General features: G+C 44.3%; 1 long non-coding RNA gene across 2 annotated transcripts; it reads right to left on the reverse strand.

Moving 5' to 3' along the window:
• Positions 1 to 592: 592 nt before the first annotated feature.
• LOC146036590 (uncharacterized) lies at positions 593 to 21,930 on the reverse strand. 2 transcript variants are annotated; one of them, XR_014460869.1, is made up of 5 exons: positions 21,907 to 21,930; positions 13,997 to 14,116; positions 10,643 to 10,898; positions 7,258 to 7,580; positions 593 to 3,274 (listed from the first exon to the last, which is right to left on the reverse strand). It is a non-coding gene; the product is annotated as an uncharacterized LOC146036590 (long non-coding RNA). The 2 variants fall into 2 exon arrangements; XR_014460870.1 differs by lacking the exon at positions 10,643 to 10,898.
• Between the last annotated feature and the right edge of the window lie 1,799 nt (positions 21,931 to 23,729).

Genomic DNA, 23,729 nt, shown 5'->3' on the forward strand with positions numbered 1-23,729 from the left:
TTTAGATAAGTAATGAGTGCTGGTTCCCAGCATTTCGGAGAGTAAAACAGTATGGCTCACATCCTTCAGGTAAGTAAAGCAGACTCTGCCAGCCTCCCCACAAGTAAAACAGTGTTGCTTCCAACCCTCAGTAAGTAAGGCAATTTGGAACTCCGATGTCAGGTAAGTCTTGCTTCCAGCCTGGCTCCATAGCCTTTAGGAAAGTAAAGTAGTTTGCCTCGCAGTCTAAAGGTAAGTAAAGCAAGTTCAAACCCAGACCTCAGGAAAGTTAAGGAGTCTGAGCTTTGACTTAAGTAAAGCAGATTAGCTACCAGCATTGGGTAAGAAAAGTAATTAAGATTGCAGACATTGAGTAAGTAAAGCAGTGTGGCTTCCAGTATTCAGATAAATAGAGCAGCGTGGCTGCCATCCTTCAAGTTAAGCCACAAACACACTAGATGATAATTCTCAATAATTGTCATTGTCAACGATTCCCACTGGTTCCTGGGCAATATAGTGCATAAACACTGAACAATATAAGTAATGATTTAATTCATTGACTTCATTGAGTCCCACACTGTGCATGCAAATATAGTCAAGATTGTGCTGCATGTGCAAATGACAAAAACTACTGTTCAAAGGTTTGCGGTCACCCAGACAATTTTGGGTACTTATGTAATATCTGGGCTCCCGTTTTTCTTATGAGACCACGTCCCCTTGCGGGGCTCGCTGCGCTCGCCACGCTTCGGGCACGGTGGCTCGCTGCGCTCGCCACACTATATAAAATCAACTCCATGCGTAGTTGGATAGTAGGGGTATGAAAAAATGGGGTGCATTTAACATGGGAGCCCAGATAATACATAAGTACCCAATTTTGTTTTACATGAAAATGTACTTTTATTTATTAAATGAGTTGCAAAATGAATAGAACATATAGTCAAGACATTGGCAAGGTTAGAAATAATGATTTTTATGTGAAATAATAATTTTGTCCTTCAGACTTTGCTTACGTCAAAGAATGCTCCTTTTGCAGCAATTACAGAATTGCAGACATTTCACCCCACACTTCCTAAAGCATCTCACACAAGTTGGATTGGCTTGATGGGCATTTCTTGCGTACTATACTGTCAAGCTGCTCCCACAACAGCTCAATATCCAATGTTTGTGTTATTTTGCCCATAATAATCTTTTCCTTTTATTAGAAAGTCTCAGATATTGCTTTTTCTTTGCCACTCATCCCAGAGTTGCCTCTTCACTGTAGATGTTGACACTGGTGTTTTGCGGTTACTATTTAATGAAGCTACCAGCTGAGGACCTGTGAGGCATCTATTTCTCAAACTAAAGTATTGCCTTCTTGCTCAGTTGTGCACTGGGACCTCCCACTGCTCTATCTACTCTGGTTAGATCCTTTTTGTGCAGTTCTCTAAAGGGAGTAGTACACACCATTGTAGGAAATGTTCAGTTTCTTGCCGGTTTCTCACATGAAATAGCCTTCATTTTGAAGAACAAGAATAGCCTGTCAAGTTTCACATGAAGTTCTCTTTTTCTGGCCATTTTGATAGTATAATCGAACCCACAAATGTGATGCTCCAGATACTCAACTAGCTCAAATGAAGGCTGGTTGTATAGCTTCTCTAGTGAGCAAACCTGTTTTCAGCTATGTTAACATAATTGCAAGGGTTTTTAATGGTTTTCTAATGCAATTAGCCAACACAATGTACCATTAGAACTCTGGAGTGATGGTTGCTGGAAATGGGCCTCTATAATTCTATTCCTTTAAAAAACAGATGTTTTCAGCTAGTATAGTCATTTACCACAATAAAAATGTATAAAGTGTATTTCTTATTAGTTTTATGTTATCTTCATTGAAAAAAAAAATGCTTTTCTATAAAAAATAAGAACAAACTTTTGAACAATAGTGTACCTCATTACGATATTGAGCATACACACTAGACAATATGAACAATATGTTGTTATTTATATAATTATCATTCATATTGGTAATGATATATTGTCAAGCGTGTATGGGGCCTAATAAAAGAAGACTGGCTCCCAGTATAGGAGTCTCATTCCCAGGATTAGGTAAGTACAACTTTTTAGATGACAGCTTTCAAGTAAGCAAAGCATTCAGTCTCCCAGCATTAAGGTAAGTAAAGCAGCTTGCATTCTAACCTTCAGATAAGTAGAGTGTTCTGGCTCCCAGCATCTAGATAAGCGAAGTACACTGGCTCCCAGGATTAGGTAAAAAAAACAGTTTGGATCCCAGACTTCAGGAAAATAATAATTTCTATCTCCAAGTCTTAGGTAAATTAAGAAATCTGACTGCTAGCCTTTATGTTAGTTCGGCACTCTGTATCTCAGGATCAAGTAAGTAAAATAATTTCTACCCCAGCCTTCAAGTAATGTAAGGACTATAGCATTAATTCACAGATCTGTCAAGCAGTCTTGCTCTGAGGTTTAGTTAGTAAGTAAAGTGGTCTAGCTATCAGCTTTTAGATCACTTAAGAAGTATCACTTCAAGGATCAAGTTAGTAAAACAATCTGGTTCCTGGATTTTAGCTAACTAAGGAGGTATGGCTCCAAGCCACAGCCAAGTCAAACAGCCTCTTTTCCAGTATTTAGGTAAGTCAATTAATTTGTCCCATGCCTCAGGAATGTGAAGCAGTCTTATTTCCAGAATTAGGTAAGAAAACTATTTGAATACCAGCCTATGTTAAGCAGTCAGAATCCCAGCCTTTAGGTAAGTACATGTTCATGATTCCAGGATCAGGTAAGTAAAATATGCCAACTTTTTTGGTAAGTAAAGTATTGTGCTTGTGGATCCCTACCTCAGGTAAGTGATCAGGATTAGGTACTGTAAATAAAACAGTTCCCAGTCTTTGCGTAAGCAAAGCTGTCTCAATCCCAGGTTTTAGGTAAGTAAAACAGTCTAGCTCCAAGCCTCAGGTACGTGAAGCAGTCTGGTTTACAGGATTAGGTAAGCAAAACAGTTTGAGTCTTGGCCTTCAGGTAAGCAATGAGCTAAGGCCTTCAGGTAAGAGTCTATCTCCATGCCTCCTGTAAGTGGAGCAGTCTGGTTCCAGTTCTTATGTAAGTTAAATGGCATAGCTCCCAGGATCAAATAAGTAAAATAAGTTAAGTATTTTAGATCCCAATTTTAAATCCAACCTTCACATAAGAGAGGTCAACTAGATGACCTTTATGGTTCCACCAGGGTCATCCTCTGCTCTTTTGTTTATCACTATCTTCATGGCCTTGTTCATAGAGTATAGTGGATGGCCAACATCTAAGGTGCCTGTGAAAATAGTAGAGAGAGAGAACTGTGAGTGAGCCAGAGAGGAGCAATATCAAGAATATACGCCAAAAATATATTGGTAGGTTAACTGGCTCCAAACAAAATTAACCCTACAATGAATGTGTGTAGGAAATCTAGTTTGTATGCTCCACTGAAGCAGGGATTGATGTGAATGTTCAAATTTTCTCATTAAAGCAATGAGGAAAATATGTGAACTACAGTATATAAATTTCTGGTAATAAATAATATTAAATAATACTCAATTAGAAATCAATTAAGAATGCTATGCTAGAAATAGTATTATAAATTCAGACTATTCATTTTACATGTTTTCACTGAATTAATCACAACAGAAAACCAGACTGCAAGCTTTGATGTTGTAACATTCACATGATAAAGAAAAAAAATGTACGTTCAAAGTCACAATCCTCCCCTCTTTACTGGGGATGCAGTTACGATCCCGGCGGTCGGGATCCCGGCGTTCAGAATCCCGACGCCGGAATCCCGACCGCCGAAATGCCGACACTTTCTCCCTCCTGGGGTGTCCACGACACCCCTGGAGGGAGAATAAATAAGTGTGCCGAGCGTAGCGAGGCACCGGGCCCGCTGCGTGGCGAGCGCAGCGAGCCTGCAAGGGGGGGCGATCCACGTCCCCCCCTTGTCGGCATTTGTCGGGATTCCGGCGTCGGGATTCTGAACGCCGGGATCCCGACCGCCGGGATTCAATACTGAATCCCTTTACTGACCATAGATATCCCTATTGTTAAACGGCTAATGGGCCTTCTGCTATGTGCCCAACCTCAAACAACTGCCCTTCTGATTTAGGACTCTTCAAGATAGAGTTAGAGGGGCCCTTTTATTCCTGGGAGACTTTAATATGGTATTAGATCCAAACATTGATAGGTCCCACTCGATGAAGGTTCCCGGTTGTAATCACCCTCAAGACTTCTACCCTAGATTCTGTCACTTATTAGCAGAGTATGATCTATTTGACACATGGTGAACTAAACCCCCATCTGTGAGGGACTCCACATTTTATTCGCATGTTCATGGATCATACTCTAGAATTGACCTAGCCACTAGTGAATGAATAGACATTACCCTCCATTGGTAAGGTTGATATTCTGACAATTACCTGGTCTGACCACTCTCCTTTAGCTCTAGTGTGGAATGTATGCAGACGTACGGTTGCACCTGGATCTTGAAGATTGGGAGCTCATCTGCTCTCTCAACCAGAGGCTCAATAGGCTATTCAAGGGTCCTTAGACTTGTATCTTGAAACCTATCACTCTGATGATACGGCCCTTCAAAACTATCGACCCATAGCCTTACTGAATACAGATGTTAAATTATTTGCAAAAAGGTTGCTAACCAAATATTCCCTTTTCTACCTGGTTTAATTAACCCTGACCTAGTTAGATTCATAAGCCTCTGACAATACATGCAGAGTTATAGATATTACTGAGTATTGCTAGATGCGGAAACAAACTTTATTGGTCCTATCGCTTTATGCTGAAAAAGCATTTGATAGACTCCACTGGGATTATATGCAAGCCACCCTATGATGGTTTGGTTTTACAGGTAGACTACTTCATTCCATTTTAGCCCTATACTCTGCACCACCGGGGACAGTGTTTACTAATGGATGCTATTCCTCAAAGTTTGATATAACTAATGGTACTCACCAGGGGTGCCCGCTTTCCCATATGATTTTTGCTTTATTAATTGAGCCTCTGGCTGAGTGTGTTAGGTCTTATAGCTCCACACCTGGACCTATTATGGGGGTATTCCCCACAATATTAGCTTGTTCGCAGATTACATTTTGTTATGTATTCATAACCCAGAATCCTCACTCCCACACTTATGTTCTATTCTCGATATGTACTCTAATTGATCCTATTATGAATTGAACACCACTAAAACTGAAGCACTTTCCTTCAATGTACCAGGGGATATGGCCAATCATATGAAAGACAAGTTGATACAGATTAGATTCTGCAGGAAATCTTCTGGGTTGGGCGTATTGCAGCGGCTAAAATGGTTTTGTACTTCTTCCCAAACTAATTTACCTCTTCCGCACTATACCCCACTCCTTCCCCACGGCGATTTGCAACAAATTTAATAGATTGCTAGGTACTTATGTAATATCTGGGTTCCCGATTTTCTTATGAGGCCGCGTCCCCTCGCGGGGCTCGCTACGCTCGCCACGCTTCGGGCACGGTGGCTCGCTACGCTCGCCACACTATATAAAATCAACTCCATGCGTAGTTGGATAGTAGGGGTATGAAAAAATGGGGTGAATTTAACATGGGAGCCCAGATAATACATAAGTACCGATTGCTATTTTCCTACATTTGAGAGGAGCAAAACTGAAAATAGCAAGATCTACCCTATCCATTTCCAAAATTGAGGGAGATTTAGCATACCCTGATCTAGAGAAGTATCAGTCAGCTTGTCTGTTAGCCCAGACGAGAGACTGGTTCTCACATGACTCAATTAAAACTTGGGTCACTATTTACCGTGCTGTTATGGTTCCTTTTGCCCATACAGATTTGATTCACCTTCCCCTCTCTATTGTCTCCACTAAAATCAGTGTTTGAAAGCGATTCCAACAACATTGCTTACATGGCATAAATTAGTCTCCTTCAGCAGAAATATAACCCTGCCCTCTCCACAATTGTCGTTGCACACCATAGCATCTATGATCCCTGACTTAAATATAGATACTTAAAAAACTCTGGGTCACTCATATTTGTAAGATATGGTCTCCGATGGCAATGCAGTCCCTTTTTCTCACCTCCAGACACATTTCCATGTTCCGAAATGGGATTTCTATACATATTTTCAATAAGCCACTGGCTCCAGAGACATCTCCCCAAACCCCCTAAGCAGTTGGGCCTTCTTAATATATTAATCCCTCTTTTTGAATCTTAGACCAGTAACAGTTGCATCTCTAGATGGTACCGATATCTGATCATGGGAAGTCTGGGAAACAGATTCCCCACACACCTTAAATGGGAACGAGACTTACCAACAATATTCTTAGATGAGGTTTGGGAATCTATTTTATAGTCCTGTTTTAAAAAATTTTAATGCATTAATCATTCAGAGATGACATCAAACTAGCCCTTTCTCCCAACCAGCAACCTAAGATTTGGCCTAATGTATCCTCGCAATGCTGGCAGAATTATAAAGTAAGAAAATAAAATAAAAGTTTTAGGACGTGAGGTGCCGAATAACCCTCTCATGGCTCTCTTCCATTACTGCGCAGACAAATTGTCTCTTGGAGATCAATACCTTCTTGGCCACACATTGATAGCCACTAAAGCTTCTATTGCCCCCCAGAATTGGAAGTCCTCTACTATACTGACAATATAACTGAAAATAAGATCCATAAACCCTTCATATTTAAGATTGCAGATGTTACATATTTCTACTCGCCTTCATCTACTCATATGAGGTTCCGTTGGAGTGAATTTAAAGTAAAATTGTACCAATGATTCCCCCATTGATCTATCTATTCTGCATTCACCTAGCTTGAACCTGGGATCTAATCTTTAATATTTCTTATGATTTCTGATCTGACTCCTCCCCTTGACTAATTGTCTCTTTGTGCTTATTTGTCTTAATATTTAAACTTAGTACTATTCTATGCCTCATTTCTATTTATATCACATATGTGTTATGGTCTTTTATTTACTCATATTTACCTGAAATGCAAACTATTTCAAGACTTTTTATTTTCCTATTTGTTTTTTTAAATTTTCTCCCTTCCTGCTTTATTGTATGATTTCTTTTGAAAAATCAATACAAATTTAATAGAAAAAAGTGTGTTCATGCAAACTTGTATTGCTCAACTAGGGCAGGTGGAAGATTGGGCAAATAAACAGAATACTCCTAGGAACCGGATTGTTCCAGTTCATAAATGGAGATCTGCTGAAAGAGATTCATTGAGCTCATTAGTCTGCTGGAAACAAACACACCTTTGTTCTATATTGTGCTGCAACTTATATAAACCTTTCAGTCCAGCGGAGATATACTTTTGATTTTTGTTGTGCTGTGATGTGGAAGTTGAATGTTGAAAGTGTTGTCTGTGACGTCTTGGTGATCTTTACATCTTATATTAATCTTATAATAAAAGTCCCAAATATAATGGCCTAATGTAGTATTTTATCTTGTATTTTATCTTGAATGTCAGTTCCTTCTGAAGCCTAGTAATTGTGGCTTCCAAGTCTTATGTACATCTTTGGCTGTCGGTTGTGGGTATCCATTAATTATTCACTTTCTGTGTTTGGGTAATCGATCCCTAGGAAGAACCATATGGTATTCAGTGTACAGTATATAACACATCTGTCATTGCACATATAAAATTATAAATAATGATATACATATATATATATATATATATATATATATATATATCCTTATTTATATTTTTAGATACATTTTAAAATAAATGCTCATGCCTTGGTCGGTGGACGTTATGTAAAAAGTGTCCCTCCGGGTTTGTCATTACATTGCTGGCTGTTTGAGCCCAGTGCTGGTTTCCGAAATATGGGGGACCCCTACTCCTTTTCTCCCCAATATTTTGGGAACCAAGGCAGAGTCAAGAGCCTGGTTATTTTTATATAGAAATACAGAGGGGGGGGAGGGGGATTTGATGTCCCCCCCCCCTGTATTTCTGGCTTTTCATAGTATCCTGCCAAAACTGGCTAAAAACACTCAGTTTCTACACACTGTGCATTGTTTTAGCCTATTGATTTTCCCCATCATCAGGCACCATACACGCTCGGCAAAAAACGCAGTGTGTCTATTGACCTTTTTTTTTGCATTTAAAACATTTCTAGAAAATATATTAAGCGTAAGTTATTAACTTTTACATATGTCTATTCAGCAATCCTCTGTCATGAGCACACTGGCAAATTAAACATATTGCAGGGGTCAAACATTAACCAGGTCCCCTGACGCCTTCCGTGACCTTGGAAATGGAAACTGCTCTGTCCATGCCAGACTGGGACCAGGAGCCATTTATGTTGGCACAGAGTATTGGGCTTAGTTTAGTGTGGTGTGAAGTAGAGTAAATATAAATTTTCCTTGTTTGTCAAACTTTCTTGCATCAATGTTTAAATGTTTATCTAAACTTTCTGGAAAACACTGTAGCAGCTATTTCTAGAAAACAAGTGTACAGAGCACTTTATACGAATATAGTTATATGTATAATAATAACCAGGTACTGTAAGTCTGCAAATCTTGTGCCATTTATATTGTTTACCTTTATCATCATCAACTTAAAGCTATAACAATTAAGTTAATTGCTTTCAAATTGTCAAATAGAGATTAGAAGGACAGTGTTTATTGGGTTCACTTTAAAAAAATGCATTGGTTCGAAACTATTACAAAGTTTTTGGCTCTGGATGTTCTTGACTAACAAAGAGTGGAAGGTATACAGTCAGGGATTTTGGGAGTGTGGTTCCAGTGGAGCACGAGCTCCAGTAGCCAAAATTTGTATATGGCACTAGCTCCTCAGCAGAGGATGCTGCTGCATTCCTACTGTTGCTGTCCTCACCTCTCTGGCTGCTGCTGCGGCTGCATGAAGCTCTAACCCCCCAAGAAAACATAAGATGCAGCAGGGACTGAAAAGGGGGAGTAAATACACGGGATGGAGGGGGTGGAACAGAGCTGATGAGGAGAGGAAGAACTACAGTATCTATAATTAGTGCTACTATTGTCGGCAACTGTGGGCGTTATCTACTATAATTAGCGCTATTACTGTCAGTAACTGTGTGCTTTATCTACAATTAGCACTACTACTGTTGGCAGCACTACTGCCCCTGGTGCATTCCCAACTATCGTCCTCCGTTATGCACTATCTGACAGCCAGACACAGCGCTGTGGTGTAGATGGATGATTGTGTTGGTACTGTCTGTCCGAAATGTACCCTCACCCTAAAAAGTTTTCCACTGTACAGTACCATATATAATTTTGAATGGAGTGTAAATGGGTAAGGCATGCTTATACTGCCCCTATAAACTATCCTACTTACTAAATATGTATACATAATTAACAATAGAAATGTAATTATATTGTTTTTAATATTATTCTGTTAAACTGGTTTAAAATTAGGCCTTATTATCAATCAATAAAAATCATTAATTTCCTTCTGATGAAACCGCTGCAAGGGTTAATAGCGCAGAAACGCATCAAGGACTGAGGCTTTTCTGTACCCCATGGGTTTTAAACTCCTTCGAACATACTGATGAAACCTGCCGTGCTGGGCTGAAATCGCACTGACGGCCTACATTTTCTGCTGCACGCTGAACCATGTCCATCTTCCCATTGCAAACGGCTTGGAACGAGTCTGCGCAGATTGTTAACACCGCTGACGGCTTGTGGCGGACGGCTCGCTCCCTGCCCATTCTGACATTGGTGGTTCGTCAACAGGTGGCAACTGCTGAGCGGGGTAGCTAGAGCTGTCTGCAGGTACAGCTTCTTGCTTAGAGACACAATTCTTCGTATACATCAGGTTTATTTCCACCTATTTAAGTCTACCACTGAAGTTCCCCTTAAGGAGAGGGAGCTATATGCAATATTAGGTTGGAGCCGTTTCTATTTCCATCTGCACCTTTTGCACAGCTGGGGCTCTCACAACCAAATTACCATCATAGGATTTCTGTCCTGGACTCCAGGTTATAAACAAAATTTCTATACCATGGAGAATATATGAATTTGCATGTTTATATTGTCATTTATAATGTATGTATATTATTTTTATGTAATTTGCATTGCTTATACAAGCTAATAAATACATTTTATACTAATCATCCATCCAATTGTGTGGCACTCTCTGAGGTATATGCAAAAAGGTAAAATCTCTGTGTATCTATATCTAACCTGTCCTTTTAGTGTTTACTGAGCAACTTCCAGTTTGCCATTGGGAGCAGCCATCTTTAGTTTTCATCCAATCAATATAAATTGGTTATTAATTTTAAAATAATTTATAATCATTTGGTCAATATTTGCACCCGATTGGTTTTCTTTGTTTAGTCATTAATTAGACGTCAGAGTGATGGGAGATGCAGCACATCCCTTCAAGTGGCTTCAGACTTTCATGTCACCGGGCCCTGTTCCCAAAATGGGGAAATGCCTGTGACTCTTGGGTAGGAGGCATGGCCTACAGCTTCCAGATGGGTAGGCATGTATGGGGCCTAGTGAATACATCTAGAACAAATTCTGATTTCATTGGTCTGCCTCACGTTTAGTATGTTTGTCCTGATTTTCATGCAATCAGATGGGATTTCCATAAAAACATAATAATGATAGAAACATAGACAAAGCAATGCTCACTAGGGGCATAACCAGGGCACCTACCTTGTGAGGGGCCCCAAGGTTCTCAGGGCTTCAGGGCTTGTAAACATGGTTGTAGCAGTGCAGTGCCTAGCAATGATTTATAAGCATCAGTTGCACACCCGTCTGGATCTCTGGAAGGGAATGTACTTGGACCCCCCTCCTGGAACCACCGGCCTGGTCACTTGTCCAGCTCAATTTTCATCACATGGTGCACCTTGCTGCACCATAACACCTGCCCTTCACTGATCTCTCCCTGCAGTGGTGATGGCCTGTCCACCTAGGAGGAGCAGAACTGCATGAGAAACACAGGCAGTATAGACTGGAACCTGGATTGTGGCACCGGTGGTACAGGGGAGGTGGGTTAGCAAAAGGTAGAATGTGTCACTCACTCTAAGGGGGAAATTTGCTAAGATCCAATGGGTACGAATGCCCCCATTCGATCTTAAATACAGCCATACTTTATTTTGGGTCTACAAGTCCCAGCAGACCCATTAATGCCTCTCATGCTGGAACTTGTAATTCTCCAAGTCCCAGCATGCAGGGGAGGCTGGGGCTTGTAGTTCTATTCCAAAACCTGATTCCTTAGTTTAATATTTTATTTTTAAACTTTATTTACTGCAACTCAAAGAGCCCGGGCTGGTTATACTTGTGGGGTGGGCCTCTGCCAGTTTTTTATTTATTTAATCTATTTTACACTGAGAAGCCTGCACAGACTGATCCATGCGAAGCTTCCACCTCATCCATAACTGGCCGAAACTCGGCAGCCAGATACAAATTACTTCACCATCGGAAAATACAAAGCCTGAAAACTCATCTGCTTAGTAAATTAGCCCAATTCTCAGGTTATATTTTCGGGGATCTAGGTCATACCCGTTCTTGCCACGGATCAGTCATAATCGGCCTTAATCAGCCATTTCTCCCTCAGTCTTATTTATGAACATGATGTTATTAATAATAATAAAAAAACCTCACAGATAATTAAATCATCACTATGCAATGTAAAATCAAAATGCAGATGCTAATATGGCCACTGTGCTCAGCAGTAGTGCAGCAGATTTGTATTACATTGCATAGTGAATATTAATTATCTGTCTTTTTTTGTAATAATAAAAAACAATGTGCAATGTATTAAAAATACGCTGCTCAAGTGGGGAGGGGTTGGGGTTGCCCATACTGTCCAGATTTTCCCAGGAACATTCCGTTTTTTTGGGACCTTCCTGCGTTACGCCCACAGCCAGCAGTGTCCAACGGCTGGGTTCAGTTGGGATTGCCCCCTGTCTGCATCTATTCTGGCAGGCAGAGGGGCTGGAGGCATGGCCAACAGCTCACAGATGGCTCACAAATGGCCATGCCCCCACAGTGGAAAAATGGGGGTATGGACTCGCGGTAGTGACACGATTTGTAGGCCATTCCCTCTTGCTGGCAGGCCATGCCCTAAATTTTGAGCACAAGGGTCCCTCCTTGGGTTCATCTAATGTTGGGAGGTATGGGTTGCCTCAGAGATATCAGAGTTGCAGGCCCCAAGATTTCTGTTGACAGCCCTGGGAGTAACCAATACCAATACAGTGTACAGCTCAACTCTGACACAGGTGCCTTGTTTTGTAGGCAACATTCAACTCTAGTCAGTGTTTTCCCAAATACAAAAATAATACACTCTATGCGAAGCATTTTCAGTGCAGATTTGTGCCCATAGGATGAATATGGGCATAATTCATGTCTGTCATCAAAAGTAATTCCAATTATGATTTTCCAGGCTATGGAGCTGCTAATGTTTGAATATGGGATGTTGCTATGAGCAACCAATCAAATTCTATCTATTATCTTTTAGAATGTGCTAAATAAATAAGAAGTAAAATGTGATGGCAACATACCAACAATCTTAGTAAATAAACCCCTGAGTTTGCAGATTGGAAACAAGAGTGATGCAGTTGATGTTTGGTATGTACAAGCTCAAAGCAGATGACAGAAACACGCCACAATGAAACCCATGATCAAGGCCGCCGAAATCACAGCAAGGCCCCTGTAAAAAAGGGGGCATGGCCAACAGGAGGGGCGTGGCCACACCACTGTAAAAAAAATATTTAGCGGGTTGTGTGTGGGCAGCCGATCAGGGCTAGAGAGGACAGGCTGAGAGAGGACAGGCTGCTGCTGTCTCTCTCCTCCACTCAGCACACGGCACTGAGCAGCATGTGCTGAGCTGGGGAGAGAGGCTGTGCTGCAGCAGCAGCCTGTCCTCTCTACTTTACTCTGCCTGACTCCTTGCAAAGGGGAGGGAGCAAGACCCGGGCCCCTCCGGCAGACCCAGGCCCAGGTAAAAATTTACCCAGGTTACCAGTTTCAACTATTCTGGACCTGGGAGCATCCTGGGACCAACCCAAGTAACTATCCAGGTTGGAGTTATTTTGCATTTCCACTAGCTAAAAATCCAGGTCGATGTGCTTCCCAATGCATATCGACTCAGGGTTTTTTGCTAGTCAAAAAGGGGTATTAATGATGCGATGCCCATAATGTGTATTTGTACTTCTACGTACTTTATGAGATTTGTTTAGTGCACAGTGGTTTAGCAGATCGGCTAATCTTTGTTGGCATATAATTGTGGCTGAGGAGTCACACTTTGTACTCCCTGCCTTTATCACATTTTAATCTTTATTTTCTGTAGCTACTCTTTGATAATTAGAAATTCCCCCTGGTTTCAGCTCTTAGGAAATATTGAGATAAAAGAATCTCAGCAGTGTATCTAACTGGTGAAAACCTGATTGTTTAGACCTGGCATCCAAGGTCCATCATCTTTCCTAAGCTCTTTTGCTCTTCATCTTGTTTATACATAGCTAATGCACGCAGGGGATAGATTAGTCTAGAGCACCATGCTGGGGCTTCACATGTTTTCCTGTGTGTTTCTGTCAAGTGCACAAAACACTTTCTTTGTACTTGTGGCACTGAAGCAACATAAGTAAATACGTCCTCAGCAGATGACCTTTGCCAACGAACCTTGCAAAGCCACCTTTGAAGAAGTGACAGGAGATCACTAAGATTTTTAATCGAAACAAATGACCATAATTTGGTGCCTGGGCTATGGTAGAAAGGCCTTCATGTAAAAGGCTACTCTTTCAGGTACCTGTAATGTTGCGAATCCTACAGTCTACTTTGCATGCTTCCCCAGTTTTTGGTTCCTAGATCTTTATTTGTAGTAAAGAGAAGGGGTCAAAATGGGAATTTTGAAGTGAGCGTATGGAAATTTAAAAGTGATTTAGCGTTCATCCTAGGATGTACTGCATATAGGAAAAGGGGCATGGTCACACAAAAGGGAAGGTTTCCTTAAGATGACAGGCAGAGGCAGACTGGAGTGATGTGGTGAAAAATATTAGCTGTACTCACCAGTTCCTTTTATAACTCAGCTCTGTTAGGAGGCTGCCAATGTCTGCTGCAGTAAGATGGCATCAGTCCGGTCACTATCCTTTGTAGAGGTGCTGGACTGCCAGTGGAGGAGAGAAGGATCTGGAGGACAGATAACACACCTGACACACTGAAAGACATTGATAGTGACTCAAACCCTGGCACAAAGACAGATACTGACATGCTGACACACAGACAGACACTGACACACTGATGCTAAAACACTGACCGATGCAGACATTCTCACATATGAACAATTGACACACACAGATGCTGACACACTGATACACAGACACTGACACATGCTGGCACACTGAAAGACGCTGACACTAAGAGACATATACTGACACATGGACATTGGACACACAAACACTTACACACAAATGCTGACACTTTGATGGACACTGACACATCGACATTGATATAAGACATTGACAAACAGATGTTGACTAACAGATAAATGCTGACACCAGACACATGGATGCTGAACAAATGACATGCAAACGCTGACACAGACACACTGACATGCAAATAGGCTCTTATGCAAACACATGGATACTGACACACAAAAACTGTTTCTGACCATTTTGTATTCCCAAATGATGCAGCCCATAGAAGCCAGGTTTTTGCGCATGTACAGTATCAATGCTGGGACCCTGGGAGCTGGGACTGGTGGAGACCTGGCGGCTGAAAACAGCAGAAATCTGGCTATTAACGTATGTGCCTGATAGTTAACTGTAAAGGGTTTTAATTAAAAAAACTAGTATTCAGCTCAGCCTCTATTGACAATAAATCTGTGGAGCTGTGCCTTTGCACATATACAGCAGTTTCCCAGCTGCCATGAAACATCTGGGACCAAGATTCCCTGTTGTGTCTGTTAATAAGCAACCATCGAAGATTAGTGCACAGTGTTCTGTCTGATTAGAACATCCAGGACCAAGATCTCAGCAGCATCATAAACTCACCATCGGGTATCCCCCCGGTCCACACTTTGTCTGTTGACATACCTAAATACAACCTTAACTTTAAACTTAAATAACTTAACCTAAAATAAAGACATGGACACAAAGTGCTGGCGTTTCAAAAGAATGTCAAATTTATTTTGACAACTAAAATATGACAATAAATGGTGGCGTCACTAAAGAACGGTCACTATAGGAAAGGTGGGGTTAAAGATCACTATGCATACATACATCGCTGGTGATTACTCTCCCTGGTCAGCCACCCGGCCTGGTGGTGTGGCCATCCCCCGTACAGAAGCATGGCCCATGACAATCGATGTCAAGGGAGAGTGCACCCCACTACCTACACACACACAGAGTTCTTAAAGAATGACCGTTCTTTACCGCCACAGCCAGGCCCTAGGCCGCAGCCACTGCCACTACTACTAACGCTCAGCACCTTGAAGACAACCAAGAAAAAATATCGCCCAAAAACAGAGCCACGCCCTCCGGGCTCAGATGAACACCATCGCTCCTGTACAGCTCGGGACGCTGGAAGCTGATGGCTTCATGGCGAATGACGCCCCCGCCGTTTGCTAACAGGTATCTCTCGACCGCAGCGTTCACCTTCTTATGTGAACGCTCCAGGCGGGGGCAAGATATAGCGTTCCTCTATACTCTCCTTGAGATCATGGAGGACCACACTAACATGCAAGACGGCAAAAACTGGGCAATGATGTGGAGGTCCCGGATAATCACGGAGCGTAGCTCCAGAGCGGATCCCCGCCCAAGGTCATTCCCACCTAAGTGGAATATAACGACCTCTGGGACCCCAAACCACTGCAATGCCTGCATCAGCTGAGCCTGCAGCGCACACCACCTCATGCCCCGCACACCTAGCCACCTAACCTCCCCAGCCTGTGGAAACATGCAAACATCAGAGGCTAAACCCGCCTGCGAGGCCCAGTACACAAAGGAATGGCCCAACATTCACAAGGACTTTACGTCCCGTCGACCTTAAATACGCATACGAGGTTAGTTAGCAGGAGACCCAATTGCAACAAGCACTCACACACCAACCAGGTTAGAGAGAGAAAGGTAAGAGAAAAACCGTGGCCGACCAGCTCTTGAGGCACAAAACACACCGCCCGGAGTAAACTAACAGGTTCGCCATGTCAGATTGTAATTGAAGCCAAATTGTGCCCCTGGGCGAATGCGAAAAAACACCTCAAGGCCCCCACTAGAAGTTGGCGAGCGCTTATGCATCCAGTCGACAATGGTGAGCAGTGATAGATAATGTCGGCCGAATGTACCTACGGAATGCTGCCGAGCGCCATCGATCCAGAGATTGAATCTCTGCATCGGAGCGGCCCTCTGCAGCCACCGAGGTAGCAGCCCCGATCCGAAAGGAACGCGACCCAAATTCCTTTGGATCAAGGCCCGTGGCCTCCAGCGCCCGTCCCAAAACATGGCAAAACTGGTATTTGGTGAGTGGTGACCCGTCCTCATGCATCAACCATGCACCAGGTAGATCCGCCTGTGCAAACACGCCTGTGCAAACAGGGCACACACCCTCCACCGCACACGGGAGCAGGGACAGCCACCACCCCCTACCGGCTTGGTCCGTCTTGGAGCATCGCAGGTGACAGAGCACCGAATCCACCTGGACCACCAGATCGTCAACGGACAATGGTGAAGGCGTCCGCTACGAAGGTGCCACCAGCTCTCCAACCCTGAAGGCCCCATCATAAGCCATTGCATACGCCGTTTGGAACAAAAGGACCTCAGAGGCAGGCTAACAAATGTCTCCTAGGGTGCCCAGCAATGCTGGTAGCAACGTCAAATCAATTGGATGCCTACGGTCCGGGAGAGCCAGCGAGGCCCTCCGCCATCCACCTAATGCCCTTGACACCAAAAACGGGTCCCCCCTACCCTGCAATACAAAAAAAAAGACACCCCTGCAAGCGTCCTGTGCACGGAGATGACAGAATGACCTAAGGAGTATAAACTCAAAACGAAGGCCACCATGGCCGAACCAGGTGTCTTACCTGCTTGAGGGGCAGACAGCCGGAACTGTTCCCACTCATGCCATCCCGCACGATAGCAGTGCAGCGTCCTGGGCGCAATCGCACGCATGGCTAGCTCCTCCATTCCGGCCTGATCATCTGCCAAATATAAGAGGGACAACATTCACCAACCGGCAAGGCATCAGGTGCCAGGGCCCGGAACTTTGCCCAGTCCGCCCTGGACAAGGCGTCTGCCATGGAGTTCTCCACTTCGGGAACGTGTTTTGCCACAAACTGCATGTTGAGCAGCAGGCATTTTAAAACCAGACGCGCTAGCAGGTAAACCACCGGCAGGGAGGCAGAACCCTGCCGGTTAACAGCGTGCACCACCCCCAAGTTGTCGCACCAGAACACTATGCTAGTGTTGCGCAGCCTGTCACCCCAAAGCTCCAATGCCACCACTATGGGGAAAAGCTCGAGGAGCAGCAAGTTCTTTGTGAGGCCCTCCGTCACCCACTCCACAGGCCATGGGGCAGCGCAACATGACCCATGTAAGAAGGCTCCGAAACCCACTCCCCCTGCGGCATCAGTGAATAATTGCAGCTGTGCATTGTCTTGTCGCAGGGAGGAGAAGGCCATATAAGGACCCCGTTAAACTGCTCTAAAAAGGCAAGCCTGGTACGCAGGTCCCTCTTCAATTCTGCTGACAGCTGAATGAAGTGTAGGGGGTGTCTTGTACCCGCCATGGATCTCTCGAGCTTCCTACAGAAAACCCGGCCCATGGGGATTACCCTACAGGCAAAATGTAGCAAACCCAGCAACGATTGTACCTGGCACAACTGAAGCTTACCCGTGGAGGGATATCGCAGCCTGCAGTCGCGCCAGCTTGTCGAGGGGCAGCCTGCAGCACCCGGCGACAGTGTCAATTTCAATGCCCAAGAAAGAAAGGCAAGACACCGGCCCCTCCGTCTTGTCCACTGCAATGGGGACCCCCATATACTGAAACAGGCCCAGCATGTACGCCAGCAAACCCGGGACCCACACACAAAAAATCATCCAGGTAATAGGCCACACCGGACTCCCCCGAAACCGTCACCATGCACCAATGCAGAAAGCTGCTAAAGCACTCAAAAAAGGCGCAGGATATGGAACAGCCCATGGGCAAACACCTGTCCACATAGAAGCCTGTGGGAAGAAAACCCATGAACCGAAACGACTCCGGGTGCAGGGGAAGGAGGCGAAAGACTCGATGTCGATCTTAGCCAGCAGCGCACCGGGGCCAAAACCCTGAACTATTGCCAATGCCTGCTCGAAGGACTGGTATCGCACCCGGCACGATTCCTCAGGGATAGCGTCGTTAACCGAGCTGCCCGCTCGGTGAGACAGGTGCTGAATATGTCAGAACTTGCCCGATGCCTTTTTGGGAACTACCCCCACTGGGGAGATCACCAAATCGGCAATGGGGGGCTCCGGGAAAGGGCCTACCATCCTACCGAGGGACACCTCCTTGGTGAACTTCTCCAAAACCACCCCGGGCATCTGAATGGTGGACTTCAAGTTACGGGGAGTTGAGGTCATTACCCCCCCCTGTCGACGGGGAGGCGGAAACGCTCGCAAAAGCCAGACCGCAAGAAGGCGGCCTCCCCCACCGGGGGTACGCCACCAGCCAACTGGCCAGGCGGTCAAGTCTAACGGGGGAAGGGGCCTTACTGAGGGGGCCCCCCGGCAGCTTGTGCCACGACTGGACCTCCCTGCTTTCCCTTTCTACACTCCTTTCCTGGGTGGGGGCCCCAGCATTTTGCGCAGCAGTGTTTATACTTACATTGCGCACCCAGGGAACAGCCCACTCCATTGTATGCATAGCATTGGGCCGCGGAGGATCCCCCCACATCCTCCGCGCGAAAGGGCACCGGGGACTTTTTTGGAGGGGGAGGGGCAGGTGCAGCGGCCGGAGGGGCCGCCGGCTTGGGGCCCATCCATATCTCTACATCTTTGCAACCAAAGTTCATGATCGCAAGCCCTGACTGCTTACGCCTGAAACTCTTGTCATAAGAGCGGCATGACGAATCCCCATCTAAAAGGAACATAGCATGAATCATGTGCATGTATCGCACCATATTCATGTGTTCCTGGGGCCTGGTTTCCAAATAACAGGCTGAGAACATGAAGAGGCCCGCTTGCCACCGGTGATAGGTGCAGAAGGCCTCCTCGCCAATCCCCCCTTTACGCTTTGCTGCGCGGTAATCTTTCTAGTCTTGGGCCGTCATAGTAAGAAAGCTCACATACTTCCCGTCCCTGATCCTCTCCTGCACGCTGCGCCTCAGGCCTCTAAGCACGGCCGTGTTCTCGCAGTGCACCACCTCGCCCCTAGGGTAAAGAGGAGAACCCGAGCTACCACTGGAGCTGGATTGGCAAATAATGTTGTTAACAATGCGCACTCATTAATGACCCCCTTGTCTGTACAGCTCAGTCTTAACTATTTAACGACTGCATGTATGAGCATGTGTCGACTTTCCAACCCCGTTGACCTTAGCCATGTCGACCTATTTCAGGTGTCAACCTAAGGTGTGTTGACCTTCAGTAGTCGACGCAATGCCTGTCGAACTAAATTGGGTCGATCAAATGACCCACATCCATTTGACTGAGGGTATGTGATTGTGCACTATTTTGATTTTAGTGTCTGGTGCTTTTCTATATACTATTTTAGGTTGTTAAGTTCTGCATTAGTATGTGCCAGTGCTTGTATATTATGGGGGTGATTCAGCTTGGCTTGGAAGGGGCCTAATCGGCCCCATTCCAATGGTTGGGGGTCTGTGCATGCGTGTATTTGCACATGTGCAGACCCCCTGTGTGAACGCCTTTAGCAAGTATCACTCTCATAGGGGAGGGAGGGGGCAGCCAGGAGGCTGCTGGAGGGGAATACCCCTGGAAATGCAGGCTTGGTAATCCCTGCTTGAACGATTGCTGAATAGCGAGCGGACAAAAATCACACCCTATGGCTGACATTTAATAGGATGAAATATTTCTAGCCAAAGGCTGCTCCTTATTGGCTGGTGGGTGGGACTAATATGGGAGGAGCCAAGAATATAAAGAAACATTCTGGCTTCACTCGCATGTGTACTGGCAGGTGAAGAAGACAGCGCTCTATCCGGGAGGCGAGTGGTGAGAATTTCCCTCAACAGGTACCAGTTTGGACTCTACTTGGAGAAGAGGACAGGCCTTCGAGGGTATCCGTAGGTTAGGTATGTGTGAATGAATGTAGTGTGTAATAAAGTCATACTGTTCTGTGTGTGTGTATATTCAGATCAAGGAATTCTGCTATGTCTTTTCTAGATTTCAGATGTCTGTGATTTTTATCCATCTGTTTGTCCATTTGTGCAGTGTATGCATTTATGTCCTTTGCCTGATGGAAATTAAGTCATCAACATATCTGTGCAACAGCACCAGCTTCTCCTCAAATTTATGCTCCTTCCAGATATGGGCAGAATGAAATGTCACCCAAGTTTGGCGGCAGTGTGGGATGCTGGCCGAACTTGGATTTTTTTTTTAAAGGGGCAATCACCTACAAGGCATGATTTTGCCTTGTAATTGATTGCCCTTTTAAAAAAATAATGTCCAAGTTTGGCTGGCATCCCATGCTGCCACAGAACATGGATGGCACACATTCTGCCCATTATTTTCTTTCCAATTACTAATGAACAGGTTGGTATATCTTGGGGCTAAATCTGATGGCATCAGTGTTGAATTGGGTCTCAACCAGGTGTAGTGTTGTGCCGTGGTTCAGAAAGTGTCTTGTGCTATCTATGCCCCCTGTGTTTGGATGATGATGATGCCTAGTGCATTTATGTCACTAGTGACTAGCCACATGTTCTTGTTCCAAGTGATGCTTTAGAGTCGCTTTGTATGAGTCGCTTTATATTCAGGATGATAAATCATTTTGTTCAGTATGCTGGATGTGAGCCTTTCTTTGATTAATTTGTGCAGTTCTGTTTTGTAACCCCTTATTGGGTCCCCTTTCAATGTTGTGTATGTGCAGTATTCTTTGTGATGTAATCTTTTTTGCCTAACATCACTTTCCTGCCTTCTTTGTCTGCAGCTTTCATGATGATGTGATTGGTGGATGTGAGTTCTATTGGTACGTTGTTTTGGTCAGGATAGGGTGTTTGTTGGATTTAATCATCAACTTTTCTAGAATATTGGTGACTAGTGTCTCAGAGGTATTGATGATGCCTCCCTTGACATGGTGTAGGTAGAAGGGTGTCATTGAATTTTGCACCATGCCAATATCATGCATTGCATATAACATGAATGGACAGGTTTAGATGCAAGAGTGGCACATCATCCAACAACTAATGCAGTGCAAACATATTACTACACTGTATTGTATACAAGCGTAGGCAGTATATTTTCTGCATGTGCATAGTGGACTTACCTCTATTAGGCTGCTTAATTGCTTCTAACTCTAACTGTGGCCCAAATTGTTAATGTCAAAGTAATATTCTATTTTATGACAGTGACACATCTGAGCTATAACCTCATGTCTGTCTGCCTTCCCTCTCTCTTTAGAGTCTAGACTGTAAGCTCCTTGGAGCAGGGACCTCTTCCCTCCTGCTCTCACAGCCCTCTTCTCCAGCACATCAATTACAGATTTCTTACCCACCTGCCATCTATACCCACATCTCTTCTCACTCGTATTCAGTCATTTCTATGACTGACAACTTGCCCCTGGTAACATGCAGACTGCTCCTCTGCTTCCCTACATCTTGGCTGTATTGTGTACTAAGAATTGTGCTGCTATTTGTTACCTGTGCTCTGATTCAGTTCTTCAGCTACTGTTATGTTTAGTCCTGTGTACCCTGTATTGTTCTAATGTGTGCCCTGTGTACGGCGCTGTGAACAACCTGTGGTACCTTATAAATAAAATGTAATAATAATCTGTACTTACAGGGATCAATGTGTCCTAGCTTCAATTCTAAGGGCTAAGTTCAATTTAGAATCATAATGTGCTAGTAGCTTCTAGGGGCAGTGTCCTACAGAAAGTTAATTAGTATTATAAATAAATAACAGAATATAGCAGAGGTGTGTTAGGAAGTTCTGTTTGTTTTATAAAAGCAGGCGGAACCTGCAACCTTTCACCTGTCTGGTCCTTTCCTCTCAGTCCTAGCAGTAAATGATAGATTGCTTTTACGTATTCACACTCGCAACCTCTTAAATGCGCACACAACAGTAGCGCACTGTATCCAAGGGGTCACATCTCGGTGACGGATGCAACTGGTGCTGAAATCTGCCATTATAAACATTAATGAAGTCAGACGATAGTTCAGCTGAGCTTTAGAAGAGAGTTGTTTGTCCAGCATTTTTTGGCTGGAGCAGTTCAGTCATTACGGAAGTGAGGAATACAGAGGCCTCCATACAAACTGCTTGCTGCCTATCACACACATGAGGACAGATAAGTAGCCTCTATTTACAGTAAGTCTTATATGTGGAGAATAAACTAAGTGCACAAAAAATCTTAAAAGAAAAAATCTTGAAGAGTCATTTACTGCGCCTAATAGAATATTTAACACATTTGTGAAAACACTTACGGTATGTTATTTAACAAGTTAAGAGAGCAGATTTAAAAGTTAGAAGCAGAAGATACATTCACCAACAGAATAGTCCTTCCGGTCACCGTCCATTCCCACAAGAATAGAAGGAAGGACTGTTCGGTTGCTGATGGTGGAGGGTATATATGTATATGGGATGCAGTCAAAATCCTGACGGTCAAAATACCGACAACCATTGACCGACGGTAAAAATCCGACAAGGTCAAAATACCGACATTTAAAATCCCAACATGGTCAAAATCCCGACAAGGTAAAAATACTGACATTTAAAATCCCGACAAGGTCAGAATACGACATATAGAATGTAGACAGGTGAAAAAGTCAACATGACTTTCGTCGACAGGTCGCGAGGTCGACATGGTTTTTTTCACATGAGATCTGGCGATTGGGCAGGCTGGCTGACGGCGGCTCCATCTATCTATACCCCTCTGGTATGGCCTGCAGTGGCATCCTCCCCTCAATTACCCCTCTGGTATGGGTCTGCAGTGGCATCCTCCCCTCAAATACCCCTCTGGTATGGGCCTGCAGTGGCAACCTCCCGTCATGTACCCCATCTGTTATGAGCCTGAAGTGGCATCTTCCCCTCAAGTACCCCTCTGGTATGGCATCTCCCCTCATGTAACACTCTGTTATGGGGCTGCAGTGGCATCTGCCCCTCATGTACCCCTCTGTTATGGGCCTACAGTGGCATCCTCCCCTCCAGTACCTCTCTGGTATGGGCCTGTAGTGGCATCCTCCCCTGAAGTACCCCTCTGGTATAGGCCGGCAGTAGCATCCTCCCCTCAACTACTAGGCATGGATACACACTACACAGACTACACAGTGTCCATAGACGCCTTAATGATGCCCCCCATTTATACTAGTCATGTGCTACTGTAGTTGTAATTACAGCCTTGTCTAGAGGCAAACTCACGGTGGTATGATGATGTGATTTAGCCTTTTTTGGATATTCAGTGTCTTCCCAAGAAGCATGCAGCCGGTGATCTCCTCCCTCCTCCTATCTGGCAGCACTGGCCCCTCTGCTGGCCTTTAGCATTGTTGTATATGCACAGAGACCTTGGCAGCAGTATCCAGGTGTCTTCCCAGTGTGGCAGCACATGCATAGGGACTTTGGCAACTGGCGTCCTCCAAATGCTGATGCGCATGTGCTTGGAACTTGGCT

The sequence above is a fragment of the Crinia signifera genome, chromosome 9 (assembly GCF_055691185.1).
Source record: "Crinia signifera chromosome 9, ASM5569118v1, whole genome shotgun sequence".
NCBI classification, from domain to species: domain Eukaryota; kingdom Metazoa; phylum Chordata; class Amphibia; order Anura; family Myobatrachidae; genus Crinia; species Crinia signifera.